The sequence below is a fragment of the Taudactylus pleione genome, unplaced genomic scaffold (assembly GCF_031769625.1).
Source record: "Taudactylus pleione unplaced genomic scaffold, aTauple2 ptg000495l, whole genome shotgun sequence".
Classification (NCBI taxonomy): domain Eukaryota; kingdom Metazoa; phylum Chordata; class Amphibia; order Anura; family Myobatrachidae; genus Taudactylus; species Taudactylus pleione.
The window spans coordinates 1,897,551-1,909,065 of NW_028284897.1; positions in this window are offsets into that span (position 1 = coordinate 1,897,551).

The window sequence follows — 11,515 nt, forward strand, 5'->3', positions numbered from 1 at the left end:
CTGTCACTTTAGGTACCGGTGATTATAGGTATATATTGGGGTGATTATAGGTATAGGGGTGATTATAGGTACCGATGATTATAGGTATATATTGGGGCTGCACCAGCTCTCCGTATTCCCAGGTTCTTGTTATGCAGTTTTTATTGCTGTGTTTTAGCTTTATCCTAACTTTGCTCTTAGTATCTTTATACTGTGAATGTCTTAGTATCCATTTCTCATACCCAAACAAGAAAGGTTTTGTCTTACACGTGTGCCCCTCTCTCCTGTCTCCTGTCACTGTGACACCGCTCTGGTGTTGGGGATTTGCTCTCTGATGGGCACCTGCATGGATACACTGTCCTGTCCTGTTATTACCTCCTATCATGGTATATATCAGCATTATGTTAGTACATATGTATTAGATAATATGTCATCTCTATTGTATGTGTGCCATGGAGGGAATGACAGCACTGTGCGAGTATCATATCCTGCAGCTTATAATACATGAGTAATACAGAAATGACACATTGTACACAAGCCATGAATAATAACAGGAATTGCTCTGTATGAGTAACTGGACGTTACAGGACTATTATGTGCAGGATGTTACTCTCATCATTAATGTAAGGACCATATTATACCAAAGAGAGAAAGCCAGGACAGCTATTCCTCATGGATGGCTCCTAATACGTACAGACCCCACCTGATGGAAAATGCCAGGATGCTGCACATCTCTGAGCGTTGGATGTATGATCTGTTATCTATATACAGGTGCACAGCACAGCGTCACTGCACCAGTATGCCGGGAGCCTGACATCATTACTCTGTTCTGTTACCTAGCTGTATCCATGTCAGTCTTGTCTGATCATAGCGGTAATGGAGTTGTATGAGCTGAATTACTCTGTGCTGCTGTTACCATTCTCTTTGTAGTTACAGATTTCCAGCACCACCCACATTATCTGCTGCTTGTGTGTCTGCCCCCAGGTTTGCAGGATACAGCAGCTGCTCATTTTATAATCTGCTTTTCTTGCACTATTCTAGCAGCAAAACAATCACATAATATTATAGTAATCTGTAGTATTAAATATTCAATAAATAACATTCCAAGTGGTACTATAGCAGGAAACTATATATATATTTATTGAGGCATGACCCAATGATACAAGAGTAAAGTCGTTTTATAGCTTAGACATTAGTATAAAATTGGTGTTATAAACAATATGGATCCAATATTAAATAAAGAAAATACATGTATACGTCTATATAACACAGATTAAGGTTATACAGGAAGAAAGTGATCTGTAATAACACCAAGGTGAATGAAATAAGCACAGTGACAAAGTTTACAATAAAGTACCAAAGTATCTGCTCCAAACGCTTTACTTATATTTTCCTTTTCCAAACGTATGTGTCCGTCTCTGGCGTGGTCACCGATAGGGTCAGACAGAAACTGGACAAACAGACGGGAAATCAGACCAAACAACTAACGGTAAGAAACCGCTCTGTAATACTAATTGTGCAGAGATTGTACATTAGGCGATGGCTCTTATCATAGGAAAACATATCATGTACCAGAATAAAGTGAAATATATATATATAATCCACAGTTTTCTGCGCTACAATAACACATAAAGTACACAAGTATAAGGGGCCTTAGGCTGACATAGTAAGAGAAAACGGATTTGTGACCTAATTGTTGGTAATTTTATGCATCTAATCTACTGTAACTGCATCAAATAAACCTAAGAACAACATATAAACAGGATACAGGAGATACAAAACTTACATCAGGTTCAACATGGAAGAGAAATAAATAAAATGCATCACAGCACCAATAATGATGTTATGTATCAATTCCCATAATCGTAGCAGTCGGAAGATCTCATTTACACCGGACAGTATAGAAGTAAATAATCTATTCAAGTAACAGCACCTGGGGGGGCCCTGATATAGAAGTGGTACATATACAGTGCTGGTATATTAGGGGTAACATTGGTATGGGAAATAGAAGTGGTACATATACAGTGCTGGTATATTAGGGATAACATTGGTATGGGAAATAGAAGTGGTACATATACAGTGCTGGTATATTAGGGATAACATAGGTATGGGAAATAGAAGTGGTACATATACAGTGCTGGTATATTAGGGATAACATAGGTATGGGAAATAGAAATGGTACATATACAGTGCTGGTATATTAGGGGTAACATTGGTATGGGAAATAGAAGTGGTATATATACAGTGCTGGTATATTAGGGGTAACGTCGGTATGGGAAATAGAAGTGGTACATATACAGTACTGGTATATTAGGGATAACATTGGTATGAGAAATAGAAGTGGTATATATACAGTGCTGGTATATTAGGGATAACATTGGTATGGGAAATAGAAGTGGTATATATACAGTGCTGGTATATTAGGGATAACATTGGTATGGGAAATAGAAGTGGTACATATACAGTGCTGGTATATTAGGGATAACATTGGTATGGGAAATAGAAGTGGTACATATATATACGGTGCTGGTATATTAGGGATAACATTGGTATGGGAAATAGAAGTGGTACATATACAGTGCTAGTATATTAGGGATAACATAGGTATGGGAAATAGAAGTGGTACATATACAGTGCTGGTATATTAGGGATAACATTGGTATGGGAAATAGAAGTGGTACATATACAGTGCTGGTATATTAGGGATAACATAGGTATGGGAAATAGAAGTGGTACATATACAGTGCTGGTATATTAGGGGATAACATTGGTATGGGAAATAGAAGTGGTACATATACAGTAATGCTGGTATATCAGGGATAACATTGGTATGGGAAATAGAAGTGGTACATATACAGTACTGGTATATTAGGGATAACATTGGTATGGGAAATAGAAGTGATACATATACAGTGCTGGTATATTAGGGATAACATAGGTATGGGAAATAGAAATGGTACATATACAGTGCTGGTATATTAGGGGATAACATTGGTATGGGAAATAGAAGTGGTACATATACAGTGCTGGTATATTAGGGGTAACATTGGTATGGGAAATAGAAGTGGTATATATACAGTGCTGGTATATTAGGGGTAACGTCGGTATGGGAAATAGAAGTGGTATATATACAGTACTGGTATATTAGGGATAACATTGGTATGAGAAATAGAAGTGGTACATATACAGTGCTGGTATATTAGGGATAACATTGGTATGGGAAATAGAAGTGGTACATATACAGTGCTGGTATATTAGGGATAACATTGGTATGGGAAATAGAAGTGGTACATATACGGTGCTGGTATATTAGGGATAACATTGGTATGGGAAATAGAAGTGGTATATATACAGTGCTGGTATATTAGGGGATAACATTGGTATGGGAAATAGAAGTGGTACATATACAGTGCTGGTATATTAGGGGATAACATTGGTATGGGAAATAGAAGTGGTACATATACAGTAATGCTGGTATATCAGGGATAACATTGGTATGGGAAATAGAAGTGGTACATATACAGTACTGGTATATTAGGGATAACATTGGTATGGGAAATAGAAGTGATACATATACAGTGCTGGTATATTAGGGGATAACATTGGTATGGGAAATAGAAGTGGTACATATACAGTGCTGGTATATCAGGGATAACATTGGTATGGGAAATAGAAGTGGTACATATACAGTGCTGGTATATTAGGGATAACATTGGTATGGGAAATAGAAGTGGTACATATACAGTGCTGGTATATTAGGGGATAACATTGGTATGGGAAATAGAAGTGGTACATAAACAGTGCTGGTATATCAGGGATAACATTGGTATGGGAAATAGAAGTGGTACATATACAGTACTGGTATATTAGGGATAACATTGGTATGGGAAATAGAAGTGGTACATATACGGTGCTGGTATATTAGGGATAACATTGGTATGGGAAATAGAAGTGGTACATATACAGTACTGGTATATTAGGGATAACATTGGTATGGGAAATAGAAGTGGTACATATACAGTACTGGTATATTAGGGATAACATTAGTATGGGAAATAGAAGTGGTACATATACAGTGCTGGTATATTAGGGATAACATTGGTATGGGAAATAGAAGTGGTACATATACGGTGCTGGTATATTAGGAATAACATTGGTATGGGAAATAGAAGTGGTATATATACAGTGCTGGTATATTAGGGGATAACATTGGTATGGGAAATAGAAGTGGTACATATACAGTGCTGGTATATTAGGGATAACATTGGTATGGGAAATAGAAGCGGTACATATACGGTGCTGGTATATTAGGAATAACATTGGTATGGGAAATAGAAGTGGTATATATACAGTGCTGGTATATTAGGGGATAACATAGGTATGGGAAATAGAAGTGGTACATATACAGTGCTGGTATATTAGGGATAACATTGGTATGGGAAATAGAAGTGGTATATATACAGTACTGGTATATTAGGGATAACATTGGTATGGGAAATAGAAGTGGTACATATACGGTGCTGGTATATTAGGGATAACATTGGTATGGGAAATAGAAGTGGTACATATACAGTACTGGTATATTAGGGATAACATTGGTATGGGAAATAGAAGTGGTACATATACAGTACTGGTATATTAGGGATAACATTGGTATGGGAAATAGAAGTGGTACATATACAGTGCTGGTATATTAGGGATAACATTGGTATGGGAAATAGAAGTGGTACATATACGGTGCTGGTATATTAGGAATAACATTGGTATGGGAAATAGAAGTGGTATATATACAGTGCTGGTATATTAGGGGATAACATTGGTATGGGAAATAGAAGTGGTACATATACAGTGCTGGTATATTAGGGATAACATTGGTATGGGAAATAGAAGTGGTACATATACGGTGCTGGTATATTAGGAATAACATTGGTATGGGAAATAGAAGTGGTATATATACAGTGCTGGTATATTAGGAGTAACATTGGTATGGGAAATAGAAGTGGTACATATACAGTGCTGGTATATCAGGGATAACATTGGTATGGGAAATAGAAGTGGTACATATACAGTACTGGTATATTAGGGATAACATTGTTATGGGAAATAGAAGTGGTACATATACAGTACTGGTATATTAGGGATAACATTGGTATGGGAAATAGAAGTGGTACATATACAGTGCTGGTATATCAGGGATAACATTGGTATGGGAAATAGAAGTGGTATATATACATTGCTGGTATATCAGGGATAACATAGGTATGGGAAATAGAAGTGGTACATATACAGTGCTGGTATATTAGGGGTAACATTGGTATGGGAAATAGAAGTGGTACATATACAGTGCTGGTATATTAGGGGATAACATTGGTATGGGAAATAGAAGTGGTACATATACAGTGCTGGTATATCAGGGATAACATTGGTATGGGAAATAGAAGTGGTACATATACAGTGCTGGTATATTAGGGGTAACATTGGTATGGGAAATAGAAGTGGTACATATACAGTGCTGGTATATTAGGGATAACATTGGTATGGGAAATAGAAGTGGTACATATACAGTGCTGGTATATTAGGGGTAACATTGGTATGGGAAATAGAAGTGGTACATATACAGTGCTGGTATATTAGTGATAACGTCGGTATGGGAAATAGAAGTGGTACATATACAGTGCTGGTATATTAGGGGTAACATTGGTATGGGAAATAGAAGTGGTACATATACAGTGCTGGTATATTAGGGATAACATTGGTATGGGAAATAGAAGTGGTACATATACAGTGCTGGTATATTAGTGATAACGTCGGTATGGGAAATAGAAGTGGTACATATACAGTGCTGGTATATTAGGGGTAACATTGGTATGGGAAATAGAAGTGGTACATATACAGTGCTGGTATATTAGGGGTAACATTGGTATGGGAAATAGAAGTGGTACATATACAGTGCTGGTATATTAGGGATAACATTGGTATGGGAAATAGAAGTGGTATATATACAGTGCTGGTATATTAGGGATAACATTGGTATGGGAAATAGAAGTGGTACATATACAGTGCTGGTATATTAGGGATAACATTGGTATGGGAAATAGAAGTGGTACATATACAGTGCTGGTATATTAGGGATAACATTGGTATGGGAAATAGAAGTGGTACATATACAGTGCTGGTATATTAGGGGTAACATTGGTATGGGAAATAGAAGTGGTATATATACAGTGCTGGTATATTAGGGGTAACATTGGTATGGGAAATAGAAGTGGTATATATACAGTGCTGGTATATCAGGGATAACATTGGTATGGGAAATAGAAGTGGTATATATATGGTGCTGGTATATTAGGGATAACATTGGTATGGGAAATAGAAGTGCTACATATACAGTGCTGGTATATTAGGGGTAACATTGGTATGGGAAATAGAAGTGGTACATATACAGTGCTGGTATATTAGGGATAACATTGGTATGGGAAATAGAAGTGGTATATATACAGTGCTGGTATATTAGGGGTAACATTGGTATGGGAAATAGAAGTGGTACATATACAGTGCTGGTATATTAGGGGTAACATTGGTATGGGAAATAGAAGTGGTACATATACAGTGCTGGTATATTAGGGGTAACATTGGTATGGGAAATAGAAGTGGTATATATACAGTGCTGGTATATTAGGGGTAACATTGGTATGGGAAATAGAAGTGGTATATATACAGTGCTGGTATATTAGGGATAACATTGGTATGGGAAATAGAAGTGGTACATATACAGTGCTGGTATATTAGGGATAACATTGGTATGGGAAATAGAAGTGGTACATATACAGTACTGGTATATCAGGGATAACATTGGTATGGGAAATAGAAGTGGTTCATATACAGTAATGCTGGTATATCAGGGATAACATTGGTATGGGAAATAGAAGTGGTATATATACAGTGCTGGTATATTAGGGGTAACATTGGTATGGGAAATAGAAGTGGTATATATACAGTGCTGGTATATTAGGGGTAACATTGGTATGGGAAATAGAAGTGGTACATATACAGTGCTGGTATATTAGGGGTAACATTGGTATGGGAAATAGAAGTGGTACATATACAGTGCTGGTATATTAGGGGTAACATTGGTATGGGAAATAGAAGTGGTACATATACAGTGCTGGTATATTAGGGGATAACATTGGTATGGGAAATAGAAGTGGTACATATATGGTGCTGGTATATCAGGGATAACATTGGTATGGGAAATAGAAGTGGTACATATATGGTGCTGGTATATCAGGGCTAACATTGGTATGGGAAATAGAAGTGGTACATATACAGTGCTGGTATATTAGGGATAACATTGGTATGGGAAATAGAAGTGGTACATATACAGTGCTGGTATATTAGGGATAACATTGGTATGGGAAATAGAAGTGGTACATATACGGTGCTGGTATATTAGGGATAACATTGGTATGGGAAATAGAAGTGGTACATATACAGTGCTGGTATATCAGGGATAACATTGGTATGGGAAATAGAAGTGGTATATATACAGTGCTGGTATATTAGGGATAACATTGGTATGGGAAATAGAAGTGGTACATATACGGTGCTGGTATATTAGGGATAACATTGGTATGGGAAATAGAAGTGGTACATATACGGTGCTGGTATATTAGGGATAACATTGGTATGGGAAATAGAAGTGGTATATATACAGTGCTGGTATATTAGGGATAACATTGGTATGGGAAATAGAAGTGGTACATATACAGTGCTGGTATATTAGGGGTAACATTGGTATGGGAAATAGAAGTGGTACATATACGGTGCTGGTATATTAGGGATAACATTGGTATGGGAAATAGAAGTGGTACATATACGGTGCTGGTATATTAGGGATAACATTGGTATGGGAAATAGAAGTGCTACATATACAGTACTGGTATATTAGGGATAACATTGGTATGGGAAATAGAAGTGGTACATATACAGTGCTGGTATATTAGGGGATAACATTGGTATGGGAAATAGAAGTGGTACATATACAGTGCTGGTATATTAGGGATAACATTGGTATGGGAAATAGAAGTGGTACATATACAGTGCTGGTATATTAGGGATAACATTGGTATGGGAAATAGAAGTGGTACATATACAGTGCTGGTATATTAGGGATAACATTGGTATGGGAAATAGAAGTGGTACATATACAGTGCTGGTATATTAGGGGATAACATTGGTATGGGAAATAGAAGTGGTACATATACAGTGCTGGTATATTAGGGATAACATTGGTATGGGAAATAGAAGTGGTACATATACAGTGCTGGTATATTAGGGATAACATTGGTATGGGAAATAGAAGTGGTACATATACAGTGCTGGTATATTAGGGATAACATTGGTATGGGAAATAGAAGTGGTACATATACAGTGCTGGTATATTAGGGATAACATTGGTATGGGAAATAGAAGTGGTACATATACAGTACTGGTATATTAGGGATAACATTGGTATGGGAAATAGAAGTGGTATATATACAGTGCTGGTATATTAGGGATAACATTGGTATGAGAAATAGAAGTGGTACATATATATACGGTGCTGGTATATTAGGGATAACATTGGTATGGGAAATAGAAGTGGTACATATACAGTGCTAGTATATTAGGGATAACATAGGTATGGGAAATAGAAGTGGTACATATACAGTGCTGGTATATCAGGGATAACATTGGTATGAGAAATAGAAGTGGTACATATACAGTGCTGGTATATTAGGGGATAACATTGGTATGGGAAATAGAAGTGGTACATATACAGTGCTGGTATAGTAGGGATAACATCGGTATGGGAAATAGAAGTGGTACATATACGGTGCTGGTATAGTAGAGATAACATCGGTATGGGAAATAGAAGTGGTACATATACGGTGCTGGTATATTAGGGATAACATCGGTATGGGAAATAGAAGTGGTACATATACAGTGCTGGTATATTAGGGATAACATAGGTATGGGAAATAGAAGTGGTACATATACAGTGCTGGTATATTAGGGATAACATTGGTATGGGAAATAGAAGTGGTACATATACAGTGCTGGTATAGTAGGGATAACATCGGTATGGGAAATAGAAGTGGTACATATACGGTGCTGGTATAGTAGAGATAACATCGGTATGGGAAATAGAAGTGGTACATATACGGTGCTGGTATATTAGGGATAACATCGGTATGGGAAATAGAAGTGGTACATATACAGTGCTGGTATATTAGGGATAACATAGGTATGGGAAATAGAAGTGGTACATATACAGTGCTGGTATATTAGGGATAACATTGGTATGGGAAATAGAAGTGGTACATATACAGTGCTGGTATATTAGGGATAACATTGGTATGGGAAATAGAAGTGGTACATATACAGTGCTGGTACATTAGGGATAACATTGGTATGGGAAATAGAAGTGGTACATATACAGTGCTGGTATATTAGGGATAACATTGGTATGGGAAATAGAAGTACATATACAGTGCTGGTATATTAGGGATAACATTGGTATGGGAAATAGAAGTGGTATATATACAGTGCTGGTATATTAGGGATAACATTGGTATGGGAAATAGAAGTGGTACATATACAGTGCTGGTATATCAGGGATAACATTGGTATGAGAAATAGAAGTGGTACATATACAGTGCTGGTATATCAGGGATAACATAGGTATGGGAAATAGAAGTGGTATATATACAGTGCTGGTATATTAGGGATAACATTGGTATGGGAAATAGAAGTGGTATATATACAGTGCTGGTATATTAGGGATAACATTGGTATGGGAAATAGAAGTGGTACATATACAGTGCTGGTATATTAGGGATAACATTGGTATGGGAAATAGAAGTGGTACATATACAGTGCTGGTATATTAGGGATAACATTGGTATGGGAAATAGAAGTGGTACATATACAGTGCTGGTATATTAGGGATAACATTGGTATGGGAAATAGAAGTGGTACATATACAGTGCTGGTATATTAGGGGTAACATTGGTATGGGAAATAGAAGTGGTATATATACAGTGCTGGTATATTAGGGGTAACATTGGTATGGGAAATAGAAGTGGTATATATACAGTGCTGGTATATTAGGGGTAACATTGGTATGGGAAATAGAAGTGGTATATATACAGTGCTGGTATATTAGGGATAACATTGGTATGGGAAATAGAAGTGGTACATATACAGTGCTGGTATATTAGGGGTAACATTGGTATGGGAAATAGAAGTGGTACATATACAGTGCTGGTATATTAGGGATAACATTGGTATGGGAAATAGAAGTGGTATATATACAGTGCTGGTATATTAGGGGTAACATTGGTATGGGAAATAGAAGTGGTACATATACAGTGCTGGTATATTAGGGGTAACATTGGTATGGGAAATAGAAGTGGTACATATACAGTGCTGGTATATTAGGGGTAACATTGGTATGGGAAATAGAAGTGGTATATATACAGTGCTGGTATATTAGGGGTAACATTGGTATGGGAAATAGAAGTGGTATATATACAGTGCTGGTATATTAGGGATAACATTGGTATGGGAAATAGAAGTGTTATATATATGGTGCTGGTATATTAGGGGTAACATTGGTATGGGAAATAGAAGTGGTATATATACAGTGCTGGTATATTAGGGATAACATTGGTATGGGAAATAGAAGTGGTACATATACAGTGCTGGTATATTAGGGATAACATTGGTATGGGAAATAGAAGTGGTACATATACAGTACTGGTATATCAGGGATAACATTGGTATGGGAAATAGAAGTGGTACATATACAGTGCTGGTATATTAGGGGTAACATTGGTATGGGAAATAGAAGTGGTATATATACAGTGCTGGTATATTAGGGGTAACATTGGTATGGGAAATAGAAGTGGTACATATACGGTGCTGGTATATTAAGGGTAACATTGGTATGGGAAATAGAAGTGGTACATATACGGTGCTGGTATATTAGGGGATAACATTGGTATGGGAAATAGAAGTGGTACATATATGGTGCTGGTATATCAGGGATAACATTGGTATGGGAAATAGAAGTGGTACATATATGGTGCTGGTATATCAGGGCTAACATTGGTATGGGAAATAGAAGTGGTACATATACAGTGCTGGTATATTAGGGATAACATTGGTATGGGAAATAGAAGTGGTACATATACAGTGCTGGTATATTAGGGATAACATTGGTATGGGAAATAGAAGTGGTACATATACGGTGCTGGTATATTAGGGATAACATTGGTATGGGAAATAGAAGTGGTACATATACAGTGCTGGTATATCAGGGATAACATTGGTATGGGAAATAGAAGTGGTACATATACGGTGCTGGTATATTAGGGATAACATTGGTATGGGAAATAGAAGTGGTATATATACAGTGCTGGTATATTAGGGATAACATTGGTATGGGAAATAGAAGTGGTACATATACAGTGCTGGTATATTAGGGGTAACA